This window comes from Chenopodium quinoa, unplaced genomic scaffold, assembly GCF_001683475.1.
Source record: "Chenopodium quinoa cultivar QQ74 unplaced genomic scaffold, ASM168347v1, whole genome shotgun sequence".
In the NCBI taxonomy this organism is placed as follows: domain Eukaryota; kingdom Viridiplantae; phylum Streptophyta; class Magnoliopsida; order Caryophyllales; family Amaranthaceae; genus Chenopodium; species Chenopodium quinoa.
In genome coordinates, this window is record NW_018745311.1 from 2,797,519 (window position 1) to 2,814,055 (window position 16,537).

The 16,537-nt window shown below is 34.3% G+C and overlaps 1 long non-coding RNA gene across 15 annotated transcripts; it reads left to right on the plus strand.

Annotated features, from left to right (window-relative positions):
* Positions 1–4,212: 4,212 nt before the first annotated feature.
* LOC110712305 lies at positions 4,213–13,961 on the plus strand. Of its 15 annotated transcripts, none has more exons than XR_002509542.1 (13): positions 4,213–4,427; positions 4,614–4,668; positions 4,772–4,873; positions 4,969–5,041; positions 5,729–5,807; positions 6,326–6,412; positions 6,535–6,628; positions 7,045–7,134; positions 7,580–8,266; positions 9,157–9,235; positions 9,350–10,843; positions 11,910–12,161; positions 13,691–13,961. It is a non-coding gene; the product is annotated as an uncharacterized LOC110712305 (long non-coding RNA). The 15 variants fall into 15 exon arrangements; XR_002509545.1 differs by having other exon boundaries at positions 7,580–8,094; positions 8,210–8,266; positions 9,157–10,843; XR_002509548.1 differs by having other exon boundaries at positions 7,580–7,723; positions 8,011–8,094; positions 8,210–10,843.
* The last annotated feature ends 2,576 nt before the right edge of the window (positions 13,962–16,537 follow it).

Below are 16,537 nucleotides of genomic sequence, written 5' to 3' on the forward strand. Positions count from 1 at the left end.
TAATGTTCAACCAACATAGATTAAACAGGTTTAGGGTTGAACCTATTGATTGCATGTTAATCAGAAAGCGTACATGAATACGAGCAGAATAAAGTAGAGGCCTATTATTAGGGCAGGTTCAATCTCTTTTAGGTTGGATTTGTACCATCATCCCCGAACCCTTATTTGGTTCATGACCTTATGGAGTTGACGATCTCTTGGATCGTTAAGGGGTGTAACCTTCACCTCGTGAACGGTTTACAAGTTCCTTAAAAACTTGTTGGCGACTCTTTTGTTCTATCTTCTTCCCTTTTGGACGCCACCGTACTTTAGTGTATGATCACAGTGGGGTTCAAGCTAGTGGGATTTTAAAGGCTTGAAACTATTCCCTACACAGCGTGTGGCAGGTGCTACTCTCGAACATGCACTTTCCACCTTAGCGCAAGACGAAAAGTTGCACGCAATACTGTTCTCGATTATGATGATTCATTACGTAATTTTTAATCGAACTAATGATATTACTTCCCATATGGTTCGTCATTAGAAGTTCGCATCCCTTAATAGGACGTCATCAATATTCCCATTTTTAAACATGTCCATTTTCGTGTTCATCATTTTTTTTAGTTGTAATTGATCAACCTTGATTTAAAAGTATAATTTATTTATATCTTCTATGGTTTAAAAAGAAAATCCTGAGAACCTTACTGGGATGATTGTCTCACATGAAAAAAAAAAGAGAAATAGAATGAAAGAAAAAAAGAAAAATTGTTCTTAAAAAAAAGAGTATGATACAAAAAAGAGAGAAGATAATGAATGATGAAATCGAGAAAATGATATAATTAATTCTTGGATTTTACATTCGAAGGCCATCATTCTTTTTAAGAATATAGTAATATATTATCCTTTAAAGATGAGCAATATGAGAATCATAATTAAAAAACGATATAGATCTCTATTGTAATCTAAATGATCAACTTATACCAAAGTATATTTGATCATTTTAAGGAGTGTGTTTGGGTCGATTGATATTTCTAAAATTTGATGAGCATTTTTCAATCCAACTTTCTTGTCTTTCTCTTCTACCTTTTTCGAAAATAATTTATTTAAAGTAAAATCCTTAGATGATTACCTTATTGAAGTCAACACAAATCATGACATTCCATTAACGATTGTTCGTGAATTTTTTGACATTCTTCATCAACAAACTTGCTTAAAGTGAATTCGTATTACAAGGATTAAAAAAAAAGCAATAAAACAATCATTTTGACTTTAATTCATTATTTGAATGCTTGGCAGAAAAGATTTAAAACGTTCTCAATTTCTTGTGATACACATTACTAGATCATATTCCACATTCGCATACTAGTCCAATCATGGGTAACAAATCAGCATTGGAGAAACTTAGAAAGGAACTCCAAAACCTTAAGGCCCTACATGAAGAAGAAGCCCAAATGAAGGCTCATAAAAATGCAGTAAAGGCTAAAATAAAAGAAGAAAAAGAAAAAGAAAACATTCTACAAGAAAAAGCAAGAGCCGAAAGAGTAGAGGTCTTGGAGAAACTTGTCCTTGAGCTAGCTTAGAGAATAAGTACTTCAAGTATGAGCTTGCACCACAACCTAGTGGCAAGACTCTCCCAGAAAAGTTCTTGACTACGGATTTGTCAATCTTTCAGGTTACAAACAATCCTAGGACTCACTTAATGAGCTTTATTGAAATTGAAAGGGGTTGAGCATAGCTTATATGCATGTACTTTTCCTCTTTCATTGGACCCAACTGTTAGATCATGGTTTTATAATCTCGATGCAAAACAAACTTCCACTTGGAGTGACATTGTAAAAGCATTTTTATCCCAATATGGAGACAACATCGAGCTCACAACTATCTTGCGCAATAATCTTGAATTGCTTAAGCAAGAGGAAGAATAAGGCTTTACTGACTTCTTTTTCAGATGGCGATCAAAGGTTGCTCTTCTTTCACAAAGACCTCCGGATTATGAACTTGTCCCAAAGTTCATAGACGATATGTCTCCACCATACAAGTGTCATTTAAAATACCTTAGTTTAGACACATTTCAAAAGGTCTATACTATGGGAACATTAATTGAAAGGGACTTGATAAATGAAACCATGAATCATATAGATGGACTAGATTTTTAGAGAGGATTTCACCTACGCTGGAAACGGACAAAGCTCGAAGACGCAATCTCAAGAAATTGGTAACAATTCAAGATGTAGCACCTTAGGTCTTGTTTTGTTTCTTTCCTTTTATGATAAACTAAGAGATCCATGCTGTCAAATCTATTTATTTTGTACTCTCATTAATTAATGAATAAAAAATTATATTATCAAGTACGTCCATCTTGTTCTATTTTCATTCTCTTTATTATTATTAACTCAAATTAAATGAAACATATATATACAAACAGGCAATATCAAAAGGCATACATACTTAAAACTTTAAGAATCTTGATGAGTTTTGGCTTACTATATTTATCGAATGAAAAGAGGCCCATCTTTGGCCCACAAAGAAAGGATATGATGATTTCACCAACATAGGAGGCAACTTGAAACTCCACAAAGATAATCCAATGTTCTTAACCTTAGAGAAAATCCATCTTTTTGGCAGCCCTTTTGAGCCTCGTCAGTTGAGCCTTAGTTATTCAACCTACATTATTCCATACCTTGGGATGAGAATGGTGCAAAGAGACACAAATAGGAAATTGAGGGAGCAAAACATAAAAGGGGGACACAAAGTTAGTCTAAACCCAAAGAGCCAATGGAAAAGAAAGAAAAAATCATTCTAAACTTAAAACAAAACTTGTCAAAAAAAAGAAAGGAAAAAAAAAAGAGATAGAGGGCAAGGAAAAGGCACCGAATGTAGGATTTTCCACACAAAGAAAAAAGGTTTTAATTTGAGAAGCACTAAAAGTAAAGGATTTTGGGAGTATACTTGAGTCTGTCCATTCTTCATAACCCCAAGCCTAGCCACGTTACAACCTTGGAAAGGCCCTCCTTAAGGTAGACCCTTGACAAGGGAATACACGCGTCGTCAAATGTCGATCCTAGATCAAATACAATTTATACAACCTAAACAAACCTAATACGAGTATAAGGCAAGCATAGGGGTCGAACCACAGGGAACAAATAAACAACACCAAATATTATCGACAACTAAGCTAATCAGGAATAGGAGGTAAGTAAACTAAAGTCTAGAGAGGTTAAAACAAGAAATAAAACACTAAGGGAAACAGTTTAGGTATAACATTCACTCAAACATAAACAAAGGCATAGAAGTTGAATTAATCATGAACTAAACATGCATGAATATCGATATAAGGGGTCCAATCTAGCCACCTTTCGGGGTCAATTGGCTTCTCCTAACATAGCCTCTATGCTTCCACATTAGAACCATATACTAGGAGGTGCTATCAAATAACAATCGATACAAATGAATCTTGCTAGGTCCGCTATCGCATCTTCTAAAAATAATTCACTCCCCATCGACTAACAACATGCATTTTGCAAGTAGATTGAAGTATATCAAGCATATAAAGACTTTAGTCACAAACAAATCAATTCTAATCCCTAGAACATGCTCCATATTTAACTAAACCACAACCATCCCTTAATGGAAAATTACCCACTAATCATGCCAACAACAAGATTAATTAATAAATAACCAAGCATTAACATAATTAACAAGCAATACTAACAAATAAAACAAGAATAAATTAGCAAGTAAAGAGTAAAGAGATGCTCATTGATTGAAGTTGAAGGTCTACAGAGAGCTTGATTAAGCTTCTTCTTCAAAATCCAAGATCAACAATATAGAAACCCTCACTTTCTCTCTCTAAATTACTCTAACCCTAATCTAAACCTAGAGAGAGAAGCTCTCCTAAAATTAATTAAGAGAATAATTGAATAATAGTTGCTTTGATAATTACCCAAAAATGGATATTTATACTAAGCTAAGAAAAATAGAAAATTAAAAAAAGAAAGAAAAGGAAAATAAAATAAAGAAAATAGAACTAAGGAATAAAAAATAGGAAAAGGAAAATTCCATAACCCTTCAAAGCCGAATTCAAGGGTTAAGGTAGCATTTTTTTTACTTTTCCTTATGAACAGTAAATTACCGGTTTTGCCCCTAATTCATGCTTATTTTTTCTGCTGAAAATCCTTATAAACAGTAATTTGGCGACTTTTCCCTTGCTTTATTAATTTTTTTAAATTTATTTTCCATTTTTTTGCACATGGAGTTGTCAGCTTAGAAACTCCAATCAGTGGTTTCTCTCTCCTCTCGAATCATCTGTATTCTCTCATACCTCCTTTTTCTCTCTCCTTCCTTCGCGATATTGCCATCGATCTATCAACAATGGTTAGAGGATCGCTCAAAAACTTGATGAGCAGATTGGTCAGCTTATGTAGTACAAGCCTCTTTCAGAACAAGAGGTTTTCATTCTTTCTCTTTCTTCAATTTGAATGTGCTAGATCCATTTTTTTTTCATCTATTTGTTAATTTTGGGATATTTGTTTTGTTTTTTAGGGTTTCTGGTACATGAAAATTTTGGGATTTTTGTTTTGTTTTTGAGGGTTTCTGGTTCCCGAAACAATTTAGGGTTTTTGCGTTTGTTTCAGGCAAGCTTCAACAATCTTCAATGGCGGACGATGATTACAATGACATGGATATGGGGTAACTTCTCTTCTAATTAATTCATTTTTTCGCGAATTATCGTATTTTTCACTAATTAAGCTCTTTCTCCTTCCCCTGCACACTGAACACTGATTAAAACCAGACTTTGAAGATTCTAAATTGCCATGGCACGAGCACAATATTGAAGATTCTGGAACGATTTCTTCAAGCTGAGAAATTCTTCAGTAAGCTCATCGAGAAAGAGGTATTTTCTGAGCTACTAGCTCTTTAATTTTTAATTCGAATTCTATCAGCTTTAATTTTGATTATTAGTAGTGTTGTTTTTCTTGAATTGATTAGAAAAATGTATGGGCTAATTTGGCTAATCATTTCTCTCACCTCGCGTTCTCTCTCTACAAATGGGTGTTTTCAGGTAAACTGGTGTTTTTCTTTTTAAGGAACAATTTTTATTGCTTAATTATTGTATTAAATGAGAAGGTTTTAGTTAGTGAAGTCGGGAAATCTGACTTATTTCAACATTTATTAGACAATTATTTCATGAATTGTTGGGAGAATTATTGTGGGTTTTACTGTTTACATTTATGTAAGTTGATGATTTGTGGGTTTGACATTTAATCGAAATTTTGGTGACCAAACCAACAAAGCAGCGATGATGAAGTCGAGGTTTCAGTCTTTGAGCTATTGAGGTTTTTGTGTTTATTATGAGCTAACTAAAGTACTTATTATTATTGTTAATTACGATCATGTATAAATTAGATCCAACCACCAAAAGGTATCATAGCTTGTGTTATGCTCTTCTTAGGATGAAATGAAATAATTGGTCACTTTTCATGACTTGGACTCAATTAATTGATTACAAGGAAACAATAGTTTATGAATTTTTAAGAATTTGAATGCTTCAAAATCTTGGATGAATAGTTAGTTCAATGATAACTGGTGTCAGTTCATGATATATCCCTGGTTTGTTACATGTTATTGTATCAATTGTATTTTTGTTTGAATGTAGACGGCTAAGTTTTAGAGTTTTATGTGTTGGTCATTAGTTTCTTTCTTAAAGGTTGATAGATATTCACTTTTTAATTGTGGTTTCTGAATCCAGATTTGAGAAGATTACACTTCAAAGGCCCAAATCATCATCTAATTTTAATCAAGTTGAAGATTCTAGAACGAGTTCTTCTGTATGATTTTCTTTAACTTGATCTATTTTAATCAAATTTTGTTCTGCTTAAATGTTGTTAATATAATCTTGTTATTGTTCTTTGATGATTTCTCTCAATTGAATTCTGCATTTCCAATTTTCTAGGTTGGTTATACCTTCGAAATGACTTATTAATGGCTAATTTAAAAAAAGAAGTGAATGGGTGTTTGATTATTAGTTCATTCAACTTGAATAATGTAGAAATGTTGAATATTTGCTTGTTGTATGTTTTGATTTTCTACTTAGTATCAGAATCTCGGTGATGTTCTTTGATAATCTCTTGTTAATAAGATAATTTTCATGCCAATTGGTTATGATGATTTATCAATGGGGAGTTAAGAGAAAGAAGTAGGTGGGTGTTTAATCTGTTTATTAAATTGGTGGTGAGAGGGAGCGAGTATAGTGAGAATTTGACCAAGCAAAAGATGAGTTTAATCCTTTTATAAATTTCTATCATTTTTTATAATGTTTAATCAATCTCAAATGCCATCTCTCTAGGTCGGAAAATCTTTCTGGAAGAATATCGAACTATTGAAGCTTGTGAAAAGCTTTGTGACATTACTCACTCTTATCTTGGTCCTAATGGTATCCCTCTGGGTTTTTTTTCACTGATTTATGATGGAGTTTTTTTTTATTTGCTGAAATTTGATATTTTTGCTGTTTTATTGACTGTTTTTTCCGATTATTTTAACTTTGTATCTAAACAGATTAACAAGGAAGATGGAGAACTTGAATTGAAACTGAAGTGATAAGTAAAGTGACATTTTCCGCTCTTTAGGACCTTTTAAATAGCAGCATCAAGTGAGTTTCATGCTCTCCAAGGCCTTTAGTTTCCAGTATCTTTCTTGTTTATGTTTAATCCATTACGCATGTTTAGTTTGGTGAATTCGAATTTTGGGTTTTGTTTATTTATACAATTAGATTAAAATCGTGTTTATGGGTGGGTATTGTTGGATTTCTGTTTAGAGTAGCTTAAAAAATTGAAGTTAGTTTGGTAATTAGATCCAAATAATGTGACTATTATCGATTGCACACTAGATTAAAGGTCACTTTTTTAATTAGATCCAAATAATGTGAACTATTTCGGAAAGCAGAAGATTAAGGTCACTTTTTTAATTATTCATCTTCCATATTTTCAATTGCTATTTTCCCCCAATTTTTAGAAATATTTGAAAATCCTAATTCTTCTATTTTCGTTTGATTGACATACTTTGTAGCGGTTGAGTTTATAAATCTGATCATCATGTCGCAGAGCTCTTTCAAGCTTCAACATTTGAGGCTACCAGTCTACAGGATTATATGGCCAGGTAGTTAATTAACTATTTTTCGGAAATTAGACCCACCAATTATTAGTTTATTACTCTCATACATTATAAGTATTTTTTAGCTGTTACTTTCAAATTGTAATTATATATAATGCAATTTGTTGAAAGAGTGTAATTTTTTATTTCCTTTGAAAAGAGAAGTGATTAATAAGTTATACTATGTAATATAAAATGGAGGAAGTATTAATTAATATGAGTCGGTCATTTATGGATGTATATGCTCAATGGTTGGTGTTCATGCTGCCAAGTTTACTCTTGTACTGTCAAAAACCATAACTTTGGACATAAATTTTGATGATTTTAATGTTCAAGTCATTGAAGATATACCTTGTCGAGTAAACCATCTTTTGTTTTTTTATATTATATTGATTCAATATTGGTGGTACTTTTGTGGTCTTTAATGATACATTGTATCTTATGATGATAGGATGAAAATGGTGAAATTATTTATGGTGGAGACGGTAAACCCTTGATTCTTACAAAAGGAACTGGTTTCATATCTGAAGATCTTGCTTTAAGGTGTCCCCATAATTGTCACAATGGTTACGTAAATGATAAAGAGAACATAGAGGTTTGCTGTGCCTGTAATAGCTCAATTTTACTTTCTTTAACCATATATTTGTTGTTGTGGAATATCAACTTTCTTAAAGTAGATAATGACCAATATGCTATCTGTTTTTACTGTTTCCTAAGCTGTGTTCTAAAAAGGCTAAATAGGGTGGTATTCTTATCTTGCTATGTATTTGTGCTCACTTCATGGCATCCTTTTGTTGGTTAATTAAGGTTGTATTAATATATGTTATGATAGATATCTCCTAGACTACGACAACCTTGTTGATTGATTCCTCACTATCTCAGGGCTTGAATGGATCTTTAGAAGTGTATCGATTTGCAAACATCTATTCTAGATTAGCTGATTTGAATTCACTCCCAGTTGTGTCGGTACTTACATTTACTACAACAATCATTGGATCTATCTATGTTTTAATGACTAATTATGCATTGTATTGATATATTCTTTTGTGTTGTCTCCAACTTCCATCCTTTGCTGATACAGTTTAATATGTTCTACAAAGGTCAAGTTATAAAGGGAACTGTTCTCGTGAACAAAAAGGTAACTTGTCCACTCATTCGAGTCTCGTCGCTTCACTTTTTAGGGGTGGCAAGCAGGGTGTCTTGGTTATGGTTATGCTGCCTTGTTGAGAATATAAAGTTCTATGTATTGTTCATCTTTCATTGTTCTGTTATTTTCGCCATTAATCCATGGAGCTTGCTATCCCACCATACTAAACACTACTCCTGATTTACTTTAGTGATAGCTTTTATGTTTTACTTTAGTGATAGCTTTCATTGTTCTGTTATCCCACCACAAAATACTTTAGTGATAGCTTTTATGTTTTACTTCCGTCAATAGATTCCTCAAGCATGGTTAAAATTCAACTCAATGGTACACACTTGAAAAAACTTAGAATTAAGGTCGGTATTGGGGGTTAGGGTTGTTTATGTTGGCACTCCCATGGTGGCTGTACGTATTATTCATAGTTGAAAGCCGTTTACAATGGCAAGAGCATCATTTTTAGCTAGAAATAAAAACATATTGAACCTAATTAGTTTGTATCAGAAAAAGGTATTATTTTAATGAAAGTACAAGAAAGAAAGCAATTCATGTTGAACAATTGAAATTAAATATAGGAAAAAAAATTTAAACAGACCATTCGATCCCATGGCACCGCCCCATTAGTCTTATTACAAAGATACGGTCATTATGCTTGAAGCAAAGCAATTTCATGGTTTGTCCTAGCAAAATCAGTATGGAGTACATTCTAATTGTATATGACGACCCCACAAAGAACTAGAACCTGTCCACTTTTCCAAATGGGTAATTCCTAAATGTCTTTTACCATTAATTTGATCAATTTATAGTAAGTTGTTCTTTTTTTTCTTTAATTTAAGTATTGTATGTTCGAATTTTATTTTCTTGGTTTTTTCCCGATTAAATATTAGGCTCAAGAAAAAAGGAAACTAAAGGTATGCCTTCATCAAAATAGGCTAAAGCTCGGTCCTGAAAGTAGAAGAATTAAAGGTCACTTTTTTAATTATTCATCTCCCATATATTCAATTCAATAGCATGTAGATTTTAATTTGAGATTAATAGAAAGGAATTTACTTTACTTTTTTTTTTTGGTAAAAATTGCAGAGGTGGAGACATGGAGTAAAGGAAAGCAAAAGCTTTTATAAAATGGTTTGCTTCCTAAATAGCAAGAAGCTTTTATGTTGCTAAGCTTGTGTTTAATTCCAATTATAACAGTTATGTTGCTCAAATAAGTACCAACTTGCTGCATTAGGAATTCAATGCAAAGCAATTAGATTTTGGGCTTGGCAAAGGGGGTCCCGAGGAAGCTAAGGTAAAGTTCATGTATCTACCCCCATGATGGGGACCTATGAGTTATTGAGTTGAAAATATTTTGGTGAACAAGAAGAATGGAAAATGGTGCTTGGTTGATGATTTTTATGGAGAGAAAGAGTCCTTTATAGGAGCGAGGAAGTTGATTGGAAGAGAGGAAAGCAAAGAAATCTTGGGCAATGGAAATTAATAATATAGAGAAGAGGATGTAATTGCTAATTATGGATTGATTGTCTTGCAAAACAGGACTGTATATTCTACTGTATTTCGTTTGAGATTCTTGTATGTTGATTTTAAGTTCAATCAATTAGTCCTTTGTTCATAATGGGGATTGGGATTAATTTTTGTGGTGTAAGCATGTTAATTGTGATGGGTTTAGCTTATAAAGTTGGGATTTCTGTTAATTATATGATTTTCTTTGTGTATGATGTTCGGTAGTTGCGGTTCAACTCAATATTGGGAGTAAAATTATAATATTTGGGATTTGCTAATTGAAGTGGGTGAAATTAGATGTGTTATACTATTCTATTAGTTTTGTATACTTATGTTACATGCATAGAACTTATAAAGAAATTTCCCCCGAGGTTGTATGTGGGAATTAGAGGTGGATAGGGTTTTGAATTTCTAGATTTTTTGTTAATCAAATTTTAGTTCAGAAGATATGAATTTCAGATTTGCCAAGAACAATAATTAATGGTTTTTACTCATGAGGCTTTGATGCTACAGGTTGTAAAGTTTGGTTTTTTATGAATTTTGTGAATCGTGAAGTAGTTTAGAACTATTTTCTAACCATGTAGATGATTGGGATGTCGTAGGTTAGTAATTTTTATGGATAGTGTTCTTTATTGAATTTAAAAATAATTTTTATTGTTCTTGTTGTTGGATGAAAATAGTGAATTGAATTGTACTATAATGAACACATAGAGGGGCTGGGAGCTCACGCAATTTATTTACTTTTTTAAATATGAGGGTTTGAAAGTGAGAATACGAGGAGCAAATCGTTCATGGGATTATATTTGAGTAATAATATTTTTTTTTTGGTCAAATTATGTCTTGTAGTAGCTTGTAATTATAATGGCATTTGTTTCCTTTAGTTAAGGTGTTGACTTCATTGTTCTTTAATTTTTCAGAAAATCAGTTGTTGGGGAATCTCAGCCATTTTCCGTTTGTTTCCCCCTAATTTTTCTTCTCACTTTTGTTTCCATTTTCTGTTGCCATTGTTGCCAACACCTCTATCGTCTACTGCCAAAACCTCTCAGGTTTCATTTTCCTCAACGGCTTGCTGAGGTAATTTGGTTCATTTCTCATCCCCTTTTTTTCCTAATTCTAGAATAATGATGCTGAATGAATAATGGGTTCTAAGAATTGGTTTTGGGGTCTCTTTATTGTGGGATAGGGTCTGATGCTCAATGATGAGAATCATTAGATAATAGTTGCCTAAGATACAATTGTTCTTGAGTGATTTTGAAATTGTCTCTCGGGAATTTGTCTTAAATTGTCGTGCCTTGCTTCTTACTTGTGATGCAGTTTGTTGGGTTATGCTTTCCCAATCAAGGGATGGCAACTGCATGTGATATGCCTATTTCTGTTTTGAAATTTGACACCTCTTTAGAATGATAAATAGACGGGGAAAGGTACCAGTATAGAAGAACATTTTCAGGTTATTGTTATGGGGTCCAGATGTCTGGGACATTATTTCTCAGGGTAGTGCTTTTTGGTCAAATAAATTTTGCAAAGAGTTAGCTTGAATAAGATACTTAGGAAAAAGGTCAATGAATTTTTCTATAATCTATACTTCTTTCTATGTAGTGAGCAGCTTAGGTCTTGTTTTGATGTTTCTAGGGGCATTAAAATGTGTAGTTCTCTTTTTTTCATTACTCTGTACCATGATGATTTACGTATTGCCACAATGTGCAGGTCTTGTTTCGATGTTTCTAGGGCATTAAAATGTGCAGTTCTTTTTTTTCATTATTCTGTACCATGATGATTGATGTACTGCCACAATGACACATTTTCCACATTGCTATTTTGGTGGATTCTTTTTAGGGTAGCATTTGTCTGAACTTTATTTTATATCATTAATAAAGAAAGGAAGGTTTAACACAATGTTATGCTATCACATTTTTCATGTTGTGACATGAGCGTGACGCCATTAGTTTCCATTGTGATTTTCAAAAAAATTTGAAGATTCTAGGTGGCAGTACTTGATGGGTAGAATGGCTCATTTTGTGTAAATTTCTTGTTTGTTTTGGTTCCTTTGTGATATATTCAGAGCTTCCTTGTAGCCTTTTTTCCCTTAAAAAAATCAGTTATTTATTGGAGGGTTTGACGTCTCATGTCATCTACCGCTCAGGTTGACGTTCCAACTTTGGTTCCAATGGAAGGAATTGATTCTCTTGGACAAAGTCAAATACTAAAACGGGTCCTTCAAGTCCGGTTTCATCATCATCTGCTACCCTTAAAGTTTTCATTACAGTGCAATGGAAAGAATTACCCTGTCAAGTGCGACCTGATATTGGATACTTTATAATGCCCTTAAAATGGATGTTCCAGAATTTAGAAATAAGGAATCACAGTTGCCTGGCATGTTTGAATATGTGAGAAGGTATGCCCCTTGATTATATTTGTTCTTACTCCTGTTTTTTTCTTGATTACGTGAGCTACCTGATTATCTAACTACATAAATTTGTTGAACTGCATGTGCGGATGATCAACTTAGCTGATTACAATCTTGAGAGGTGGTACTCAACATAGACATGCATGCTATCATTAAACTCTTTTTTTAATAACACTTTAGCTTGTCCTAAAACATGAATTGTAATAAAAACTTGTTAAATGGAAGCCAGAGTACATATGGAAGAATAGTCACATTCATGATTGTAATTGCAATTTTTTGGGTTTATACCAAAATTCAGAGTTGTTTAAAAAAAATATGTTGAGTTTCTCAAGCAGATATATGGGAAGACAACAAGATACTGCGCAAATTGCAGTAATCTTGCATTTTGCTCATCTTACTCACCCTAATTCCTGAATCTGATGATAACCTAGATTTTAATTTTGTTCATTCTTTGATTTTTTTTCAATTTTTGGAGAATTGAGGAAGAATTTTATGAGTGTAAAATTGCTGGGGTGTTTTGGGGATCGTTGCCCAGTTTTCCACTCTATTTCTCTCTCCTTTGATTATGAATATCAACATTAAACGGACCTCTCCCAAATTCCAAACCCTAAACCCACAACCTTAACCCTGAATTTTGGGTATTTTTGCTGAATCTTGAATATGTTGCAGAGGCGATGATGTTGCTTTGAGTTTTCCTAAATATTGATTTTCAAATTCAGGCATTGGAGATTGGAAGGCATTCTCTCTCCACATAAATATGTGGCTATTGCTTCTTGTTGTTATTGTTGTTGTTGGGCAATAGCTTTCAATGTCCTCTTTATGCCTGAGCTATAGAAAAAAATAAAATAAAATAAAACTGAGCCTCAATAATTAGATGTTCAACGATGGAAATGACAACATAATTTATTTTTCCTTCTGGAAATGGCATCTAAGTTGCATAACTGGTATGATTTCGGCTGAAGAATATTAACTTTTGGATTGAGGAAATCTTTAAACAGGTGGCTCTCCAAGTTTAATTCTCTCCTTAAGTGTACATTTCTATGCTATGCAATCCCTTACGATTTGGTTCAGATCAAAGTTGTCCTTGTATGAACCCAAATTTACGCACTAACATGAAAGTGGTGAGGCAGTGGGCTTTAAGGGCGGAGAGCCTTTGGGAGTTCCGGGAGCTGTTGAGATTTGGGTTTGATTTTGGAAGGAGTTTGAATTGCTGAAAACCTTCTACAACTTATCATCAGTGTGATTAACATGATGCCCTCATGTTTGATACTTAGCCTTTGATTCTAAAAGTCTTTGCTTATGGATCATCATCCGCTGATGTGTGTGTGTTTTCTTTTTAAAATTAATCTCTTCAGTTATGGATCATCATACGCTGATGTGTGTCTTTGCTTATGGATCATCATTCGCTTATGGATCATCATACTTAGCAGTTTTTTACTCTTTTATCTTTTTTTTTTTATATATATAATGGCGTTATAAGATCTCCACGACCTCATGTTATTTTATTCTGTTTTCAGTGCTTAAGGAGGTAAGAGAGATGCTGGAATGAAGTGTGATCCTACAAGGTGGAAGCCGAGGAAGAATTCTATGAAGACATATCATGTCATTTAACGGATTGGACTAACTGTATTTATTTTATTTTACGTATCATAATCTGTAATCTTTTGCAAAATTTCAATTGTTTTTAGGGAATAAGTGTCAACAACTTATCCATTGCTTATGTAGCAGGCTCAGTTTTAATGGTTTAAAGGTTCAAACTATTATGATTGAGCTAGCAGTTCAACTAAAGTTTTTTCATTAGAAACAGTGCGGATTGCTAAACTTTGAGCATTATTTTAGCACGTATATTAACTTCTCCTTGGTTTTAATGGCTCTCAAAATTATGTCAAAAGAATTTTTACTGGGGTTCCACCTATTTTGATACATGTAAGGAATAACTTTGTAGTTAAATTACTTCAGAATTATTGGGACAGACTAATTTTCGTTATTGCAATGTTGAGGTTTTAGCACAATTTATATGGTGTTTGCAATTAGTTTAGTTTTTAAAGTTTTAAACAATCATTATTGGATGCTTTAAAGTTTAATCTAATTTGTATTTTGCAAAGTTTAATTATATTTAAAGTGTAAGTGTAACCCATTGTGAGAATACTTTTCCTTGGGAAATGATTATGGATTTTTTATGAAACAGGGGTAGTCTATTATCCAAAAGATAATAAATTGATGGTTAAGGATAACTAACTATTAAGATCCAATTTATTAACTTTTTTTTTTTTTTTTTGAAAACCAATTTATTTACTTTGTTCTTTCAGTTATGTGTCTTGTGTATTATTGGTTATAAAAGTGATGAACAAATTATTTTATGGGAGACGTAATTTGTATATACTTGTAAGAGTGAGTAAATTTTTTAGGGGAACAATATAAACTATTTAGGATTGATAGTTTATTTAAAGGTGAGGTTCGGTTAGGGGTTACTTAAGAAGTTCGGTTAGGAGTTACTTGAGGGTTCAGTTAGGGGTTACTTGAGGGGAGGGGTTACTCGAGTGGCTAAATCATGGATTAATTAAGGGGTTACTCGGTTATGGGTCACTTAAGAGGTTACTCGGTAAGGAGTACTTCAAGTTGTAACCCTTGCCAAGTAACCTAAGTAACCCCAACAATTTAAGTAATCCCATATCGAGAAACTCGATTAACCCTTGTTGCATGGTACAACAGGCTGCATATAAAAATTTGTGATTTTATAATATAAAGTATAGTTAATGAGATACATTTATTTGTTTGTAGGAGTAAGAGAAAAAAAAATAAAAAAAAAATAAAAAAAGTGTAAATGGAGTAGGTTAGAGAGAAATAATAAAATAGTTGTGGACTCTTACCAAAAGAAAGTAGTGTTGCAATTATAATGAAACGGGTTGTGGCAGGGTTTACTTGAGTTATCTTGTTAGGGGTTACCCGAGTTATTTAGTCAGGGGTTACTCGAGTTACTCAGTCAGGGGTTATTTGAGGGGTTGGGACAAGGGTTTTTCAAGGGGTTCACTCGATCAAGGTTTACTTGAGGGGTTCACTCGGTCAAGGGTTACGTGATGGGTTACTCGATCAGGGGTTTCTTGAGGGGTTTGGACAGGGGTTTCTCGAGAGGTTCACTTGGTCAAGGGTTACTTGAAGGGTTACTCGGCCAAGGGTTACTCGAGTTACTCAGTCAAGGGTTACTAGAGGGGTTACTCGGTCATGGGTTACTCGAGCTACTCAGTCAGTGGTTACTTGAGTTACTCAATCAGGGATTATTTAAGGAGATTGGCTAGGGGTTACTTGAGGGGTTACTCAATCAGGGGTTGCTTGAGGGGGAGGACGTACTCGGTTATGGGTTACTCAAGGGGTTCAGTCATGGATTACTCGAGGGGTTACTTAGTCAAGCTAAGGGTTACTTGAGGAAGAGGTTCACTCGGTCAAGGATTACTCAAGTAATTGGTCAAGGGTTACTCAAGCTACTCAATCAAGGGTTACTCGTGAAAGGAATGGTGTCCTTCGAACAAGTGTATTATTCTGATAGCGGGTTCAGAATTATTAGAAAGCTAATACATTCAGTAAGGTCAAGTGATCGGAATGTCTGGGTGGAGACCGCTTCCGATCAGTAATATTAATATAATTAATATTACAGCTTAATCTTGACTGAACCCTTCGGGTCACACCCAAGCAAAATATACGAACCGACTCGACGAATTAATTCGGAAGAAATTAATTCGTCGCCCGAGTGTTAAATATTTAGACGTCGGTAATTCGAGCTTGGAGCGTCGAAACCGATCGTCGGAAGTCGAGTCAAAAATAATAAAAAGACGAGACACGCAAAATAATAATAAATCGACCATATTCCCAAAATACCCCTAGCATCGGAGTGCCCCGAGCATCCGAATGCTAGGGGAAAAAATGTCCAAGCATAGGTGGCTAGCAAGCGCACCAAGCCGAGCCTAGCATGGCTGGCTAGGTGCGTGCTAGCGCACCGTGCTAGCAGCCACGCACAGCAGCAGCGTGCACGTGGTGCGTGCAGCAACTAGCTGCCGCAAGCTAGGCGTGCTAGCAGCGCACGCACTAGCAGCCACGCTCAGCAGCAAGCCCGCACCAAGTGCGTGGCTTGCGCGCACAGCAGAAGCCCGCAGCTTGGTGCGGGGCTGGGCTCGTGGCTGGGCCATAGGGCCGGTCACTATGGGGAAGCTTGAGGAATATGGGTGCAAGTGGGTAAGGACATGTGGCACAAGGAGAGTATTGAGTGGGGAGCAAGTATGGTCCCCTACTCTCCATGTGGTCCTCACCAACAAATTTCACATGGTAACGCCACTTGTAGATTTATTATTAGTTTGCAATTTTAATTTAAT